Source organism: Bubalus bubalis, chromosome 1 (genome assembly GCF_019923935.1).
Source record: "Bubalus bubalis isolate 160015118507 breed Murrah chromosome 1, NDDB_SH_1, whole genome shotgun sequence".
Taxonomy (NCBI): Eukaryota; Metazoa; Chordata; class Mammalia; order Artiodactyla; family Bovidae; genus Bubalus; species Bubalus bubalis.
In genome coordinates, this window is record NC_059157.1 from 198,722,663 (window position 1) to 198,740,989 (window position 18,327).

Consider the following 18,327-nt stretch of genomic DNA (forward strand, 5'->3'; position numbering starts at 1 on the left):
TTTGCCCCTCTTACTTAGGAAAAAAAGAAACACATAAAAGTTCCATTGCTGTAAAAACAATTCAAATACAGACTTTCTATATCTGCAAATAGAACAACCTGGTTGGGATATCAGTTCTGTCAAAACACAGTTTAATTAGCATTTGTTGACATTAAGGAACAAAAGAGAACCTCACGAGTAGCATTCGTAGAAGAAAGCTGGTGGTCTTGGAGCCTGGGTGCTCCGGTTCCAGTCTTGTTGCCACTTACTGCCTGAGTGACCCGGCAGGGCTATGGTGTCTTTTAGGTTCAGCTTTCTTCTCTGCAAGATGAGAATAATAATATCTATTGGACAATCGTGGTAATGGAAATTGGTATAACCTCTATGGAGAATAGTATGGGGGCTCCTTGAGAAACTTAAAACAGAATTACCGCATATCCTAGCATACCGTATATCCTATCCTTCCTGGGCATAAATCTGGAAAAAGCCATAATCCAAAAGTATTCATGCAACCCAGTGTTCACTGCAGCACTATTTATAATTTCCAAGACATGGAAGCAACCTGAATGCCCATTGACAGATGAATCGGTAAAGAAAATATTATTTATGTGTATATATGTGTGTATATATATAATGGAATGTTATTCAGCCATAAAAGAATGCAATAATGCTATCTGCAGCAACATGGATGGACCTAGAGATGCTCATACTAGGTGAAGTCAGTCAGACTGAAAGAGGCAAATGCCTCATTTAAGAATGTCCAGGATACTCATGACTCCCTCCCGTGTTTGGGTGATGTTGAATTAAGGGCATCCTTTCTGAAAACTTGGTAATTTAAATTTAGCAGTTTTGATTTTGAGGAATTTATTTTCACGTTGGTGTGAAGACAAGAAACAAGGTCTTCGTGGTATCATTGTATTTCTTGGGGTTTCTGCTGTATTTTCTCTCCGTTGCAGTCCTCTGTGGGGAGAGAGCCTTCTCTCCATAGCCACATGCTGGGCACACAGAGATGGCATGGTGCCTGGTTGGCACTGGGGTTTACGCAGGTAATCCAGAGCTTGTTTTTCCCTTGCACACATCTTTAAGATGTAGGAGAAACACATCTGAGGCATGAACTACAACTTAGTAGTTACAGATCAAGTCTGTAACCCGACGCTAACAGAAGGAAATAAGCTTACTCTGCTATCTTGGGTGTGCCAAGGAAAAGGAAAACTCCCTTTATTTTTCCTGTTCTTGTTTCCTTCAGTCTCTTCATTCATAGTTTCAGCAGTTTACCCATTCGTGTTTTAAAATTGTAACATGGGCTGTGAAAGCAGAAGCGGTAGGTAGCACTGCTTGGCTGACAAATTCAGAGCTCTGTTTCTCCTGCGAGGCGGCTGTCAGCACCGCTCACCGACAGGAGAGCCTGCTGGCGTCTCAGGGCCCCAGCGAGATGGGTGTCCCCAGGCTGCCCCGCGGCGGAGGCAGGGCCGCGGCTCATCCTGGGGTGGTCAGCGGGCAGGGCTGGGAGGGGGTTGGGCAGACAGAGGGAGAGGCCACAGCCGTCCCCCGGGGTTCCCGAGCCACCCAGCGAGGGCAGCCGCAACACGCCAACACCCGGCCCTGGGTGCTGGGCTCTGTTGGCGGAAAGGGGACTTGTGAAAGTCAGCCTTTGCGCTTCTTATGTGAAAAGTTCTGTGGGACATTCACACCTACTTTGGAGTCCCTTGGACTGCAGGGATCCAACCAGTCCATCCTAAAGAAAAGCAGCCCTGAATATTCACTGGAAGGACTGATGCTGAAGCTGAAGCTCCAATACTTTGGCCACCTGATGTGAAGAGCTAACTCACTGGAAAAGACCCTGATGCTGGGGAAGATTTAAGGCGGCAGGAGAAGGGGACAGCAGAGGATGAGATGGTTGGATGGCATCACCGACTCGATGGACATGAGTTTGAGCAAGCTCCAGGAGATAGTTGAGGACAGAGGCGCCTGTTGAAGTCCGTGGGGTGGCAAAGACTCAGACACGACTGAACGACTGAGCAACGCCATATCTACTTAAATAAAATCCAGCACAAGCTATCACTGAAACATGAAGTTTAAGTTACCAAAGCCAGACCGTGGGAGCTCACACGGAGGACCGTCTTCCTCCCCGTCCTGGCCCTGCCGCCCAGTTGCACCCACCCCGGTGTGTTCTCCTGGAGCGCACGCTTGGTGTGTGAGCCAGCACGCGTGTCCCCCTTAGAAACACAGCAGGCTCTTCTAGTGTCCTTCGTCACGTTGCTCTTTTCCGCGTCGCACTGTTATCCGATGTTTCCGAGTGAGTGTGTGTGCAAAGACTTTCTCACTCCAGCCCTGTGCTGCGCTGACGGATGCCTGATTTAATCAGTTTTCTCGTGGGGAACACTCGTTGCTTTTCCTCTTTGATTATCACCAGAGGTGCTAGTAGGAAGGGACTATTTTTAAAACTCTCTCCCTAGTTTGTGAAAACTGTCCCGTTATACAATGCACGCTCTTGATAGGATTAACACTTTGTCCTAGAAAAAGGAAGAGCAGGAGCCTTCTGGGATCTCTGGTTCCAAAACAACAAACGCAGTTGATAAAACTTACAGGGTTTGCCTTTGATGAAGATCCGAGAACCACACGGGTGGTCTGCCGGATGCACAGTGGTGGCCCGTGCCCAGAGTCGCGTACTCTCAGGCTGTGACTAAGGAGTTGTGAGCTGGTGGGCACACAGAGACGTCTGTGTCCTCCGAGGGCTGAGCAGTGGGCAGGGTGTCCCAAGCTACCTGCAGACCACGTGGCCTGCGGGGAAACCCTTCATTCCCACCCAGTGTGATCAGCTCAGTGACCAGACAACTGCCAGGCGAACGAGCAGTGGGCATTCTTGCTCCAATGTGGGAGGGGAGAGGGTCCCCGGAGGACGAGCCCGCGGCCCTGTGCCCCGAGGATGCCCTGGAGGAGGATGGGTCAGCTAAGGGGTGGAGCAGTGTGGTGATAGGCGAGGGAACAGCATGGGCGTGGGGACCGCCCGGCGTGTCGCCAGGCCTTCAGAGTGTGTTCTGGCGGGGTCACCAGGGGTCAGGAGAGCCACAGCTCTTTGAAGGACTAAGAAGCTTGGACTTCAGGCTGTGGGTGCCCTCGGAATGCTCTTTGCCAGGGGTATGAGGTTGCCCAATGCGTGTTTTTAAAATCTTCCAGCGGCCAGGGGAAGGGAGACTGACCTGGAAAGGGGCAGATGGAATTTAGGGAGTGGTTGGCATCGTGTGAGTGCAGCACGGCGGGGCCTGCACGAGGCTTCAGGTGGGAGGGTGGGCGTGGGGAGCCTGTTAGACTGTGGGGTCAGCAGGGGGCAGCCGGAGCAGGACGTGCTGAGACTCAGCCCCTGGTGGCTTAGTTAGAATGGTGAGCAGTGCATTTAATACATGCATCTTTACCAGTGTCTGACATTGTTTTTCTTGGATAAACCCTGGAAGCAGAACTGCTGAGTCAAAGGAAACAACATTTTAAAATCAAATTATCTCCGTGAAAGCTTTGCCTGTTTACAAGGACCGCTAGTAATGAGGGCCTCCCTGCTGGCTCAGTGGTAAAGAATCTGCCTGCTAACGCGGGAAGTGAGGGTTCGATCCCTGGTCAGGAAGATCCCGTGGAGGAGGAAATGGCACCCCCGTCTAGTATTCTTGCCTGGAGAACCCCAGGGACAGAGGAGCCTGGAGGGCTCCAGTCCAGGGGGCGCAGAGAGTCAGACAGGACTCTGTGACTAAAAACAAGGCAAGGAGGAAGCTGGGGTCCCCTCCAGCCTCGGCCTCACCAACAGTGTCTCTGTCCTTCTGAACTGACACCAGTTGCTTGGCAGAAAACGCCTGTCTTTTCTTGGTTTCATCTGTGTTTCCGTGAGTACTGGCAAGACGGAAGGTTTTTCATGTTTATTTTTCCACCAGCTGCACGTTCATGTTTTTGCTTATTTTTATCTTCAGCCATCTATCCTCTCCATTTTTATTTCTTCAGGTGCTGTGAATATGTCGTTGCTCCAGTCCTCTTTTCTGGTGTTTGCTGTGGTAGATCCCTGGTTTGCTGTGGCATCCTGCTAGTTTGTTATGGTGCTTACTTTTGTTTATATTGTTTTGTTGATGACGAAAGTTTTTCTAAAATGGAGTAAACTGTTCTGTTCATGCTTTCTGTCTCTTTTTTGTTTGTTTTTGGCCGTGTGGCTCATAGAGTCTTAGTTCCCTGGCCAGGGATTGAACCCAGACCTGGCAGTGAAAACACCAGGTCCTAACCTCTGGACTACTGGGAATTCCTGTGCTTTCTGTCTTTAGTTTAGTGCTGAGAGAGTGCGTCCTTGAACTTGGCTTATGTAAGTAGAGCGATTTGTATAAATATTCATGTCTGTGTTCACTTTTTACCTTTAAATCTTTAATCAGGATTTTTCTGGTGTAAGATGTGTTGTAGGAATCTACCTTTTTAGTTCCCAATAGTTTAAAAAAAAAAAGTAAAACACACACACACACACACACACACACACTTTTTCTAAAACTGAAAATCAGGACACACACCTACCCTAAAAGAATTTTTATGCAGTTTGTGAGGGAAGGCAGTCTCAGAGATGAGATGTAGAGGTTTTTGAATTTCTAAGGTATTATACATGGTTAAAAACTATAGAACGTTTGAAATCAGTCTCTGGGAAAGTTCAGGTTGTAAATATTGCTCATGGTTTATGTGGTTGAAGCCTGCGTTTCACTGAAAGCTCAAAGTTCCTTCCTCTTTGAAACATTAATTTAAACATCGAAATGACTTTTCAAGTGGTTGGTGACTCTAATCTTTACACAATCATAAGTTCCTTTCTACGCAGAACATTTGAGACAGCCCCTTCTTTTGCCCACGGTAGAGGAAATCGGACCATAGCCAAAGACTGGGGAGTCTTAACCCACAGGGTTAAATGGAGCCTCAACAGAACTGCTTAAAAAAGAAAAGACTGGCTTAAAGCTCCGCCTTCAAAACACGAAGATCAGGGCATCTGGTCCCATCACTTCATGGCAAATAGACAGGGAATAATTGGAAAGTGACAAATTTTATTTTCTTTGTCTCCCAAATCACTGAAGATGGTGACTGCAGCCATGAAATTAAAAGATGCTTGCTCCTTGGAAAAAAAGCTTTGACAAACCTAGACAGCCTGTTAAAAAGCAGAGACATCACTTTGCCGACAAAGGTCCATATAGTATAGTCAAAGCTATGGTTTTTCCAGTAGTCATGTATGGATATGAGAGTTGGACCATAAAGAAGACTGAGCACCAGAGATCTGATGCTTTTGAACTGTGGTGTTGGACAAGACTCTTGAGAGTTCCTTGGACAGCAAGGAGATCCAGCCAGTCAATCCTAAAGGAGATCAGTCCTGAATATTCATTGGAAGGACTGATGCTGAAGCTGAAACTCCAATACTTTGGCCACCTGATGCGAAGAGCTGACTCGTTTGAAAAGACTCTGATGCTAGGAAAGACTGAAGGCAGGAGGAAAAGGGGATGACGGAGGATGAGATGGTTCGATGGTCTCACCGACTCGATGGACGTGAGCTTGAGTGAACTCCGAGAGTTGGTGATGGACAGGGAGGCCTGGCGTGCTGCAGTCCATGGGGTCGCAAAGAGTCGGACACGACTGAGCGACTGAACACCACCACCACCCCAACAGAACTGCAGAAGTCTCTGGAAATAAAATGCCACAGCCCCTTACATTTATCATCTTGGCAGCAAGGCAAACATTTTCTGAACTTTTAGAAATAATTTAGGTGCCTAATGGAATTCTAAATATTTAAATTTATTTTGTTTTAAAATTCTGGAGCTTGATGGGTCTTTTTCCTAAGAGAGAGCACTGTCCTGGTCTGGCTGTTTAGGAGAGATCTCGAGACGAGTCTGAGGATGGGACTGTCTGTTGACATGTGCTTGGCCTGGGCTGCATTGTCCACTTCAGCCTGTGCTCCTGGCTCCCTGGCGAAGCCTGGCTTCTCAGTAAACGCTCTTTGCAAGGGCCCGAGGTGGGCTTCCATGGCTTTAGGCCACCCAGAGTGCCATGTGTATCTGTTTGATAAACTCTGTGGTTTGTCTGTTCTCTGTGTTTTTGCTAACTTGTTGTAAAAAAAAAAGAAAGAAAAGCAAGCAAGCAAACATACTATGTTAAGTGTTTTTCATTTTGCTTGAGTTTATGGAAAATGTAATTGCATTTCTAAAACAACAAAAGATTGTTTCTCTGAGGAGATTGTGGGGGGCATTTAGTCTTTTTTTTTTTTTCAAGGCTGTGAATATTAACTATGAAGATGGATATATGATCTTGTGAGGACGTTTATTTCAGCAGGCTAAACAGTGTTTGTTCCCAGAGCAGGGCTGTAGCTGCTGACGCTGGGGTGTCAGAGGCTGGGAGGGGCTGAGGTTCGAGGCGTCGTTTTGCTCCTTGGACATGGGTTTCTGTGTTGTCCAGGTGTCGGTCCTGACCGTTCACCTTACCTTTGCCGTTCGGGGTTTCCAGACTCAGCATCCTTGGCAGTTGGGCTGGATGGTTCTTTGTTGCGAGGGGTGTCCTTTGCCTCCTGGGATGTTTACAGCACCCTCAGGCCCTCCTCCCTAGATGCCAGCGCTCCCCTCCCTCCCCAGCCCGACAGTTGAACGTCACCGTGTGCCTTGTGGAGTGGGTCTCCGGGGCCTGTGATCCCCGTGAGAGAGGCCAGCACACAGGTTTGCCTTTTGCACGGAGTGCTTTCAAGTCGAACGGTTATCTTCAGGGCAGTATGGGGTCCTGGGAGGCACCTTTCCGTAGCTTCAGTGGAACATCAGTGACCTTTCGCGGCCCTGCAGTTCAGTCCCTGAATGTGTTATGTTGCAGATGAGGCCCGTGAGCTGAGGGGTGGGTGGAGGCTCTGGGGGCTTGTTTTCTAGAAACGCTGATCTGAGGCAGGTGTCCTTCGACGCCGGCTGAAGGTGGGAATCACACGGTGCTCCTGTGGTGGTTAAACTTGGTTCTTTGCTGCGCTCGTGGCGTCAGTCACGAGAGCAGGAGGCTCCTTTCCTGAATACCTGCCTGCCCTTCTGGGCTGTGCGGGGTGTTCAGGTTCTGGCCTTCTGTGGACGGCTGACCTACTGCGATGAAACGTCTGCCCGCTGGGGAAAATCCGGAAAGTCAGACAAAGCTGGCAACCAGCCCGTACCTGACCGCGTGATTTAAGGGCTACGAGGTCCGCACTCAGCCAGGGCTTGGTGGCCTGCGTTTTCCTCACACGTGCTTCAGCTCCCCTCTCACTGTGGCCGATTTTTAAAGCTGCTTCCTTCTCAAATTCACACTGACGGGACCGTATGGATCAAACAAAAGGCAGAAGAGCTGGGCCACAGGCTCAGTCTCTGACAGAGAATGCTGTACTTGCGTTACGTTTGGATAATGAGTTATGGTTTTCTATTGGGTTTTTCTTAATAAAGCAATAATTACTTCATGAAAAATTGGTCTGAAAGGTGGCCATTGATGTGTAATTTTATGTTTCACATTGAAATTTACTTGTCTTACATCATTTTTAGTATTTCTTTCAAGCATAACTGCCTAGATAATGCAATTATGTTAACTCATTGCTAAATGTATTTTTATTCATTACATGACTGGAGTGAATGACAAATCTCTTGCCAAAAGCATTGCTTTGCTTATACTGGACAAGCAGTTAATCATGTTTGGATCTGCTTTTTTAAACAAAGTTTTGATGATACTGTAAAGCTTCTTGATAATTAGAAGAAGGTGAGCTATTGCTGCACTGCGTAAGGTGCCCGTTAACGCATTTTAAAGGACTAAGGAATAATAATTAGAACTTAGAATCACAGTCAACTCTCAGTGATCACTTCAAGGATGACTGCTAACAGAGGGAAGAGGTGTTACAGAAAATAAGAAGCGTTGGAAAGAAATGCAGGAGACCTGGCCGCCCTCAGCCTCTCTCTCCAGACCTAATGTTTCATCTATGGCCGCAGGGGCCTGGCCCGTAGAAGGGGAACCGCAGCCTCAGGTTAGGGATCCACTTTGGAGGACAGCGCACGCGCCGTTTTTTTTTCCTCCCGCCCAGCAGATTCCGATCGGCCCTTGTCAGAATGCACATCTGTCTGGACCCCAGAAACAGGCACCCGTTGTTTGTTCCGTAAAGCAGAGGTACATTTAGAAGCATTTACTGAGGCTGACCCCAGGGTCGGGCGTGGCTGGATGCCTCCTAGGAAACGTGGGGAACAGGAGATGGCTTCCAGGCCCTTCTCCCTGGCCCTCTTTTCCTTCTGTTAATGCCTCACCCAGGCATGAGTATTCTCTGTTTGAGGATCTACATTCAGTTTATGGCTTTCAAGAAAGGGAGACAGCTAACACCATCGCTCTAAAGATTAGAGAGAAAGAATCCAGAAATGTGACGACCGTGTGTACAAGCGTTTGAGGGATGATATTAGCCCTGTCTCTAACTTACTCAGTGTAAAAAGCTTGTGGGTAGCTAGCTAGCTGTATAGTTTGTTTGAATCATCTGACCTTGTCTCTGTCTAAATATAGACATTTCAGGAATACAGCCAATCCATGCTTTCTGTTCTGACCTCCTGAAAATCAACCAAAGCCCATACGTGCTTGTATGCTAGAAGTGTGCGTCTCTGTGTAGACAGGACGTCGAGTGAAGGGTGGTCACACACTCTTTGTGGTCATGTCTTCTTTTAGGACAGTAGACTAATAGCTGTTGGAGTCTGGATAGATTTAAACTCCGAGTGTTGATAGTCTTCCAGAGTTTCTAGATCTGTTGATTCAGAAACAAATGTAACTCTTTAACCTGTGGATTTTTATTTTTCAGTGCTTATCTTAGAGAAGTCTGTTGGTTGAATTTATTTCAGAGAAGGTCACAGGCTTGAGCTTTGTACCCAGGACTTAGCTTTGCAGATTCCACGATGGCATTGTACTGCCTCCAAAGAGATGGTCTCCAGGGGGCCGTGTTCAAAGACGGCATCCTCTCAGCTCACAGATATCTGTGAGTGTCTGATGTGTTGGGTGCACACCAGGAAATAAGAGAAAGCATAAACATGTGAGTAAATGGGAAAACCATCAGATAAGGCCCACGCATTGTTAAAATTGAGTGAAGCCATCAAAAGATAGTTATTTCTGGAATGAAATCAATAAAGATGGATTAGGCCTCAGCGGGACGAGAATGGTGGTAGAATTGTAGAGCGTCCGAACGCACGAAGGCCCAGGATGTCATTGCATTCACATTACACAGAGTATCAGGGACCGTTTACATGAGAGCGATGTTGTCATGATTTCCACCCTGCTTCCCTGCAAAGTGGCATATTTCAGAAAACCTCAGGAAAATGTTTGCTCGCAGACATTATAGAGGAAGAAGGAACTGCAGGGCGGCGGGGAGCTGATGGCACACCCGGGCCTGCAGGTAGTGGGTGGCACCTGAGTCCTTTGCTCTAAAGAAAAGGATTCATGCTATCTAAGCAAGAAATTCTGTATTTGAGACTCACAAAACCCCAAGTGAGCGGGATTTGAGGGAAACCAGAGAGGGTAGGAAAGGACTCAGTAAATGAGAGGGAACATCTGGATTACTTTCCTGTGCGAAGGACCCAGGCATGCCCCTCCCCCAGCCTCGGAGGGGGGCGTCGGGGGAGGAGAGAGCCCCTCCCCCAGGACCACCGCCTCCCGCCCCTGTTGTCCCCCCGACCTCCCCTCACCTTCCAGGGCTTTATCTGGACGGGCTTTCCTTGCAGCCCTCAAGCACACCGGCCTTGCTCACACCGTACACCAGCCTTTTCTGCGGGGCGGCAGCCCCTGTGTGCTTCCCTCCTTGTCACATTTGTGACAAAAGGAGTCTGCTCTCTGCTCTCACAGTCTCACTTCCTGTGTCCCCCCCACAGCTGGGTCATCCCGTGTTTGCTTTTGCAGAGGCTGCAACTAAGTTTCACTAATTCAGTCCTTAAAATAAAATAGGTCTCCGGGTGAGGCTGGCACAGCTTTGAATACTGGCTCAGAACCCAGCAAAATGTTTGAAATACAGACTTGTCACACTGTAACTCAGTAAAGAATCCGCCTGCCATGCAGGAGACCCGGCTTCAGTCCCTGGGTGGGAAGATCCCCTGGAGGAGGGCAATGGCAACCCACTGCAGCATTCTTGCCTGGAGAATCCCATGGACAGAGGAGCCTGGTGGGCTACAGTCCACAGGGTCGCAGAGTCGGATGCAACTGAGCGACTGAGCTCACCTGGCTCACAGAAATTGTGTTTCTGTTTCCCCCGTGGATTTTGAGTCCCTTTAAGAGCAAACCTGTTCTTAACTTTTTAGCCGTGATGTTTCGCAAAGTATGTCGTCAAATAGAAAGCTTGTCTCCTGGAATCTCAAAGAAGCGAGGGTGATGGGAAATAGTGGAGCACCTGGGTTCCCAGGATGAAACCAATGGTTGTGTGAATAGTTGCTTTCCAAAATCTAACTAGGTTACTGACCCTGGGCCCCCGTCCATGGACCAGTCCACCCCTGGGTGGGAAGCCTCCTGTGAGAGCCCGCAGCGGAGGTGCCGCGGCCCCTGTCCACACGCCTGCGAGCAGACGCTCGGTGGTTCGGGGGGGAACGTGGCTCTTTCCTCTCTTTAGAGAAGCGGGCTTCTTACCGCATCAGGATGTGGAAGGGCTTCCCTGCGGCTGGGATGCGAGAGGAGGAGAGGGCCGCCGGGTGGAAGGGTCCACAGTCTTCCCAGTGCGGTTTCCCTTGGTCGACCAGGAAGCCCGCCCTAGGAGCGGGGTGCATCCCCCACCCGGGGCCCTGGGGCCTCCATCTGCCCCCTGCCTTCCCTGGTGCCTTCCTCGGCTGGCAGGGCCCGCTCACTGCGCTATAACACGCGCCCCCGGCACCCTGCTCGGTTGTCCTGTTCTCTTTCTCAGGGACCCTTTTCTTCCCACTTCCATATTCGTTTTCAGTGTTTTCACTGCTTCCTCTCCTATTTTCAGTCCGTGGGGTCGCACAGAGTCAGACACCACTGAGGGACTTCACTCTCTTTTCCTTTCTCCTGTTTTCACCAGCTGACTTCCTCCTCTGCATTTTTTTCTTCCCCGTTTTATCCCATGCCTGCCCTCCACCTCCTCAAAAGCAAGGAATAAAAGAAACAGCGTTCACAGAACTTGGGAAAGAGCGATGTTATCAGATGACAATCCAGGTCACCGGGGCGCCTCCTCTTAAGACAGGGAGAGGAGTTCGTGACAGTGTCGCAGGCCACGTGTTAAAAACGGCAGCGGTCCTGGGCCGGCGCGCCTTGCGTACCTTGGTCGTCATGCCGCTTAGCCGGGCGCGTGCACAGGATGAGCTCAGTGACGGAGTGCCGGCCAGCGCGCCGCGCGCGGGGCTCGGATGGCTTTTGGACTGCCTTAGCCCTGAGCGTTTCCCCTGATTCCCGGTTCACGCCCTTCGCTGCCTCCTTTTAAACGGTATCCTTGGTGCTTTTCTTTATAATCCTCGAATGACTTGGATAAATGGCCATCTTGACATGTGATATTTTAATAAAAGACTGGCTGAGTAATACACTTGCCCCTTGTTGAGGTCAGACACTTCATTTGGGGAGAGTTGATTGTCTGAGTCTGAGTGAGTGGGAAACGGTGAGCGGGCTCACCCTCTGTGCCAGCTGTCAGATGCCTCCTGTGCCAAGTCACCTCTGGGGGTTGCTCTGGGGGTTGTCAGAGGTGCCCAAGAGAAGTGATTCCCGGGAGGCGAGGACGCCAGCCTGTCCCGAGAGCCCTTGAGCTTGGGGGAAGTTGAACAACAATGTAGGTAAAAACTTTTTCTCCGTTGCTGATACTAACAGCATTACTGGTTTCCTGATTTTACAAACAATGCGTATTTACTATAGAAAAAATCACAGTACAGAAATTTACTAAAGAAAGTGAAAATAACCCAGTTTCTTACTATCTCTCCTTTTTTTGTGTGTATTCATCTATGCTTTTATGTATTAATTAAAAAAAAAAAAAAAACCCATGTAGCACAGATATGTGGGCTTCCCAGGTGGCCCAGCAGTGAGAAGCTGCCTGTCAATGCACAAGATGTAGGAGTTGTGGGTTCCATCCCTGGGTTGGGAAGATTCCCTGGAGAAGGAAATGCAACCCACTCCAGTTTTTTTTGCCTGGAGAATCCCATGGGCCGAGGAGCCTGACGTGCTACAGTCCATGAGCAAAGAGTTGGTTGCAAAGAGTCGGACATGACTGAGTGAGTGCACGCATACACGTACACACACACACACACACCTGTCCATGTAATTGGTGTGTAGCTCATCATTGTTTAATGGTTGCATGGTGTTTTATTGTAAGATTATTCCATGATTTTCTAACCAGCTACATTTATGTTGTTCCCACTATTTTTAGCATTATAAAATAGAGAATGTTCGAATTAAAGTCTCTTCTTGGGAGCTTGGACGGGACAGCAGGCTCAGCCGCCTTTTAGATCTGTGCGTGCTTCTCCAGTGTGGAGCGGAGCTTGTTGAACTCTTGCCATACTCAGGTTGGTTTTGATCATATCGATGGTTTCCTGCCGTCCCGTGTGGCTTTCTGTGGCAGATGAGTGCAGATAGCTGTCGGGTACGCCTGCTGCACTCAGGGTGCTGGAACCCAAGCCCCTTTTATTCACCTTGCTATCTGAGTGACTTGGTGCCTGTCCCGTCGCCTTGTCAGGGCTTGGCTTCCTGACTTGTGAGTGGGGATGGTAATCCTGGCATTACAGGGCTTCAGTGAGGGTTCAGCAAAGCAGTGAGCACAGAGTGCTTAGTGTGGCGCCTCACGTGTGCTGAGCACCAGTTCACGTTAGCTGTCCTTCCTACGAAGGTCGCCGTCCAGGCGGATGTCCGCCACTCATGCCCGCCTCTCAGTGTCTTTCAGTAGCGGGCTCAGGTGGCGCTCCGGTGATCCGGCCGAAAGCCTTGGTGCCCTCAACACCACGTGTGTCTACCCAAAACAGGCATGGTTGGATGGCATCACCAACTCAGTGGACATGAGTCTGAGCAAACTCCGGGCGATGGTGAAGGACAGGGAAGCCTCGCATGCCCTGGTCCACAGGGTCACAGAGTCAGACACGACCGAGTGACTGAACAACGCAAAATAGGTTTGTTGAAGTCTTAAGCCCCCCATGCCTCAGACTGTGACTGTATTTGGAGGTAGGGTTTTAAAAGAGCTGGTTAAGGTTAAGTGAGGTGATTGCTATGGGCTCCAATTTCAGTAGGACCGCTGTTCCCATGAGGGGAGCCCACGTGATGGCAGAGAGGGCACACGGTGTCCCCAGGACAAGGAGGGAGGCCACGGGTCAGCACCTCGGCCTCAGCCTGCCAGCTCCCTGAGCCGTGAGAAAAGGGATCGGTGTTGTCTGAGCCGTGGCCTGCAGCGCTTGTTACGGTGGTCCAGGCAAACCCACGCAGCAGCTCTCCTCCTCCTGCGTCCCCCACTCAGTCCATTAGAGAACCCCGCTCCCCGCGCCCCTCCAGAGCACGTTGACCTCTGACCACTAGTCCCCTTCACTGCCTTCATCTGGGTCACTGCCCGCACGTCTCCAGCCTGGCTTGTCCCAGCAGCCGGAGGGTGTGGTCAGGCACACCCCAGCGCTCATTTCCCTTATGTTCAGCTCGTGCAGAATCATGTCAAAGCTGTGGTTTCTCCAGTGGTTATGTATGGATGGGAGAGCTGGACTATAAAGAAAGCTGAGCACTGAAGAATTGATGCCTTTGAACTGTGGTGTTGGAGAAGACTCTTGCAAGGAGATCCAACCACTCCATCTTAAAGGAGATCAGTCCTGGGTGTTCATTGGAAGGACTGATGCTGAAGCTGAAACTCCAATACTTTGGCCATCTGATGGGAAGAACTGACTCATTTGAAAAGACTCTGATGCTGGGAAAGATTGAGGGCAGGAGGAGAAGGGGATGATAGAGGATGAGATGGTTGGATGGCATCACCAACTCACTGTACATGAGTTTGAGTAAACTCTGGGATTTGGTGATGGACAGGGAGGCCTGGTGTGCTGCAGTCCATGGGGTCACAAAGAGTCTTACACGACTGAGCGACTGAACTGAACTGAATGCAGAATCAGAGCTCAAATCCACAATGTGGTCCAGCAGTGATCTGGCCGCTGGTCACCTCCAGCCTTTCCTCCAGCGATTCTCCAGCTCCATCTCCTCAGCACCCTGTGCTCCCAGCCCCTGCTGGTCCTGCCGCAGGCACGGCTGTGCTCCCCTTGGCCTGGAGCACCCCTCCTGCAGACGTCTGGGTGCACAGCCACACCTCCTTCAAGTCTTGGCTCAGACACCGTCTTCTCAGTGAGGCTCTTACCAGCATCTGTCTGTCCCCTACCCGTGGCCTCCTGTTCCCCTGTCTTGTTTTATTTTCTCCATCATACTCATAATCATCTCACTGCTGTGTAGTGGGCTCATACTTTTAAGTATTGTGCTGTGGTTGTTGAACATCTCCTGGGTTCACCACTCAGAGGTTGTAACTGCGGGCACCAAGAAGAGCTCCTCAGTCCCGGGTCAGGGTGCCCAGCAGGGCCTCCCAGGCACACAGTTGCTGAACAGCTGCGTGCATCAGAGCGCTCACACAGACGAAGGCTTTCCGGCCCCGACCACAGCCTTGTACTCTGGGCGCGTGGTCCGGCTTCCTGCGTGGGAGGGGCCTTTCTGACCCTGGCTGTTTCCGCCCCCGCAGCCCTGCTCCCTCCCGCCCTCACCTTGGACCCCTTGGTTGGCAGTGGACATCCCTGGGGAGCAGGGACCCCCTGCAGGTCAGGACCCCTGCAAGCAGAGGGGCCTCTGGGGGGATGGAGTGATGGAGAGTGAGGCTGGGACGCAGCAGGATTTGGGCAGAGGGTGAAGTAGGAGAGCTTCCCTGGAAGCTCTGGGTGCCAAATGTTGCTCATCTGGCTTCTAAGTGGGGCCTGGAGTGGCAGGACGTGGGGAGCAGAGTGGAGGCGGCCCTGAGCCCTGTGCCAGCCCCGGCTTCCCGGCTCTCGGGTCCTAGAGGCCTGGGGTGGCCCAGCTGGGGGTGTCTGGACCTTGCTCCTTTCTACCTGCCCTTGATTGAGGAAGAAGAGCAAAGAAAAAGCTAAAATCTTATTTTTTTAAAATGAATTCAGTTTATTTCTGTTTGGTTTACTTCATAGATTTCAGAGTGCTTTGGCCAGTTGAAAAGTTTTCTTTATCTTTTGGGCTGTGCTGGGTCTCCGTTGCCACACGCAGGGTCTAGTGCTCTAAATCAGGGACCCCCTGCACTGGGGGTGTGGGGATCTTAGCCCCTGAGCCACCGGGAAAGACCCTCCGCAGCGTTTGTGTGGCCTGCATACAGTATTTTAGCCACGCCAAGGGTCAGATAGGCCTGTCTGGGTCGCTCTGAGATCCTAAGCACTGTGTACCTTGGGAGAGAATGGATGAGGAGCTGCAGACAGATGACTTCCCCGGAAGCTCCGGGCGTCACATGTTGCGCGTCTCACATCTAAGTGGGGCCTGGGGTGGCCGTTTCCCTTGGATTCCGTAGTCCTCTCTACAGCTCACGGAAGAGCCCAAATAGGTAATCAGTCCTGTCGTAGGTAAATGGATTTCACGTTTCTTCTTAGGCTATAACTCTTAAAAAGGATTAATAGCTTTTTTTCCCCTTCTGCCTCTTAATCAGATAATAATCAGGTAGTCTTTCTTTTATATTTTTTTCCCACATAGGAGGAGTAAGTGAACGAACGTAAGATTCAAGATTTTTTCTTACCGGTCACCCTTGTTTGTGGTGGGAGCTCAGACAAAATTGCTAGAATAGCAGCAAATAAAGTTTTCCTGAAACGGTCACCTTCAAGGGATTGGACCGCTTACCAGTGAGCTCCTTAGGAGAAGGGATGGCTCCTTTGTGTCTGGAAGCTCACAGAGCAAGTGAGGCTGACGGCGTAACAGTTTGTATTGAGCCAGGCAGGAGGCAGGGGCCGCCTGCAAAGTCTTCCGACGGCCTCATCTCACCTGTCTGGTGCCTTTGCCCTTTGGAAGGGCAATTCAGTGCATCCATGGGGAAGAAGTGCTTTAAAAAGCATAGTATCCTCTGCTTTTCAGTAGTTTTGACTCCTTTTATTTTATCATACCAAATAATTATTATAAAAATTCACTCCCAGTTAAAGTGTGAAGCATCTTTGCCACCAAAATGTTCATTACTGCTGTGATTGGAAAGATTTAAACAGCCTCCAGACCCCCGCCCTGCTACTGTTGGAGAGCCCTTTCACTCCGTTCTCATCGGAAAATTCTAATCAGTAAATTAATTGCCAGTCAAGGGTATTTCTCCAGTTAGAAAAATTCATTTCTTAAAATTTAGCGTTTAAGAGAAGGTTAATATGAAAGCCAATTATGGTTAGTATGATACCAATGATTGTTTCCTGTTCATTATTGTTTTTGAAATGGCTCATTTGATTCATTAAGGATTACTTGCTTGGATGAATAAAGAAAAACATGTACTTTAATTGTCCTGCTTTCTAAATCATCCAGCATACATTTATATAGAATTTTCAGCCTTTTTTTTTTTTTTTTTTTATAAAAATAGAAGCATTTTGGGCCTTCCCTGGCAGTCCAGTGGTTAACACTCAGTGCTTCCAATACAGAATGCACAGGCTCAGTCCCTGGTTGGGGAACTAAGATCCTGTGTGTCGTGCAGCGAGACACAGAAAGAAAAAAAGAAAAAAGTAAAGAAATAAAATATTAATTTTTTTAAAGAAGCATTTTGACTCATACATGAATGTTCATAGCAGCGTTATTCATAATACTCAAAAAGTGAAAACAACCCAAATATTCATTAGTTGATGAATGGATAAATAAAATGGGTTCATCCATACCATGGAGTGTTGCTTAACAATGAAAAAAACATGAAGTAGTGGTACATGCTATATGTAGATGAACACTGAAAACATTACATGTTAAGTGAAAGAGCCAGTTACAAAAGGCTGCATACTTATGATTCCAGAGGGCACATCACTTTGATTCTCAGCTGTTGCCATCTTTGAAAGCCTTGCGTTTTTGTTTTGCACTGGACCCCTCAGATTATCTAGTTAGTCCTGCTGATACGTTAGTTTAGGTTCAAGCCTTTAATTACTCTGGAATCTGTGTGTGTGTGTCACTTGGGTCAAGAAGAAACTTTATTATTTTTTGTGCTTTTTGCAAATGGAAAACCAATTATTACAGCACTGTTTGTTGAGTAGTTAATCCTCTTTCCATGATTTAGAATGCCACTTTTATTATATTTTGAATTCCCTTGTATTCGTCAGATTGTCTCTCAAGTATATGTTCTTGTCTATGAATCTGGTCATCAATACCTGCACCAATATCGTGCTGTTTTAATCACTATGTATTCACAATGGGTTATATATATATGTGTGTGTGTGTGTGTGTATAGCAGTAGGGTAAGACGTGTTCTTTCTTTTTAAGATTGCCTTGTGCTTGCTTTGGTAGCACATATTCTAAAATTGGAATGATACAGAGAAGATTAGCATGGTCCCTGAGCAAAGATGACATGCAAATCTGTGAAGCATTTCATATTTGTCTTAACGTTAAAAAAAAAAAGATTGCCTCAACTATCTTGTATGTTTATTCATTTGCTTTAATTATTTGTATCAGCATGTCAGATTTCTTGTAAATTCCATTTTGTATTTTTTTAAGGATTTTATTAAATTTATAAATAATTTGGGGGAAAGTTAAAGTCTCTATGGGTTTCCCTGGTGGCTCAGCTGGTGAAGAATCCGCCTGCAATGCGGGAGACCTGGGTTCAATCCCTGGGTTGGGAAGATTCCCTGGAGAAAGGAACGGCTACCCACTCCAGTATTCTGGCCTGGAGAATCCCATGGACTGTATAGTCCATGGGGTCGCAGAGTTGGACATGACTGAGAGACTCTCACTTTCGCTTTCAAAGTCTCTGTACTATTGAGTCTTCCCACCCAGGGACAAGCTACGTCTCTGTTTTAATTCTCTATATCCTTTAGTAAAGTTTTATTTTCTTCGCAACAGTCTTGTATGTCAGGCGTTTTCAAATGGGCTTATTTCTAAGTCTTTCTAATTGATCATTGCTAATGTACACAAAAGATGATAATTTCTGTTTTTGATCTTGTATTTGGCATCCTTGCTGGCTGGCATCTTTATAGATCTCATAGTTTGCTGGTTGGTTCTCTTGCCTCTCCATGCAGACATTTAAAAGATCTGCAGATAAAGACTGTTGTGTGTCTTTTTTCACTGGTGTATGTCTTACGTGGGGGCCCCCAGGTGGCTCACTGGTAAAGAAACAGCATGCTAACGCAGAAGACACAGGTTCAGTTCCTAGGTAAGCAAGATCCCCTGGGGAAGGAAATGGCAACCCATTCCAGTGTTATT

General features: G+C 48.5%; 1 protein-coding gene and 1 non-coding gene across 3 annotated transcripts in view; both read left to right on the plus strand.

Moving 5' to 3' along the window:
- The window catches only part of PLCL2 (phospholipase C like 2), a 210,074-nt gene that overhangs the window by 56,491 nt on the left and 135,256 nt on the right, over window positions 1-18,327 (plus strand). The gene's annotated exons all lie outside the window — the stretch shown is intronic.
- Window positions 17,400-17,506, plus strand: LOC112587330. The gene has a single exon (XR_003111817.1). It is a non-coding gene; the product is annotated as a U6 spliceosomal RNA (small nuclear RNA).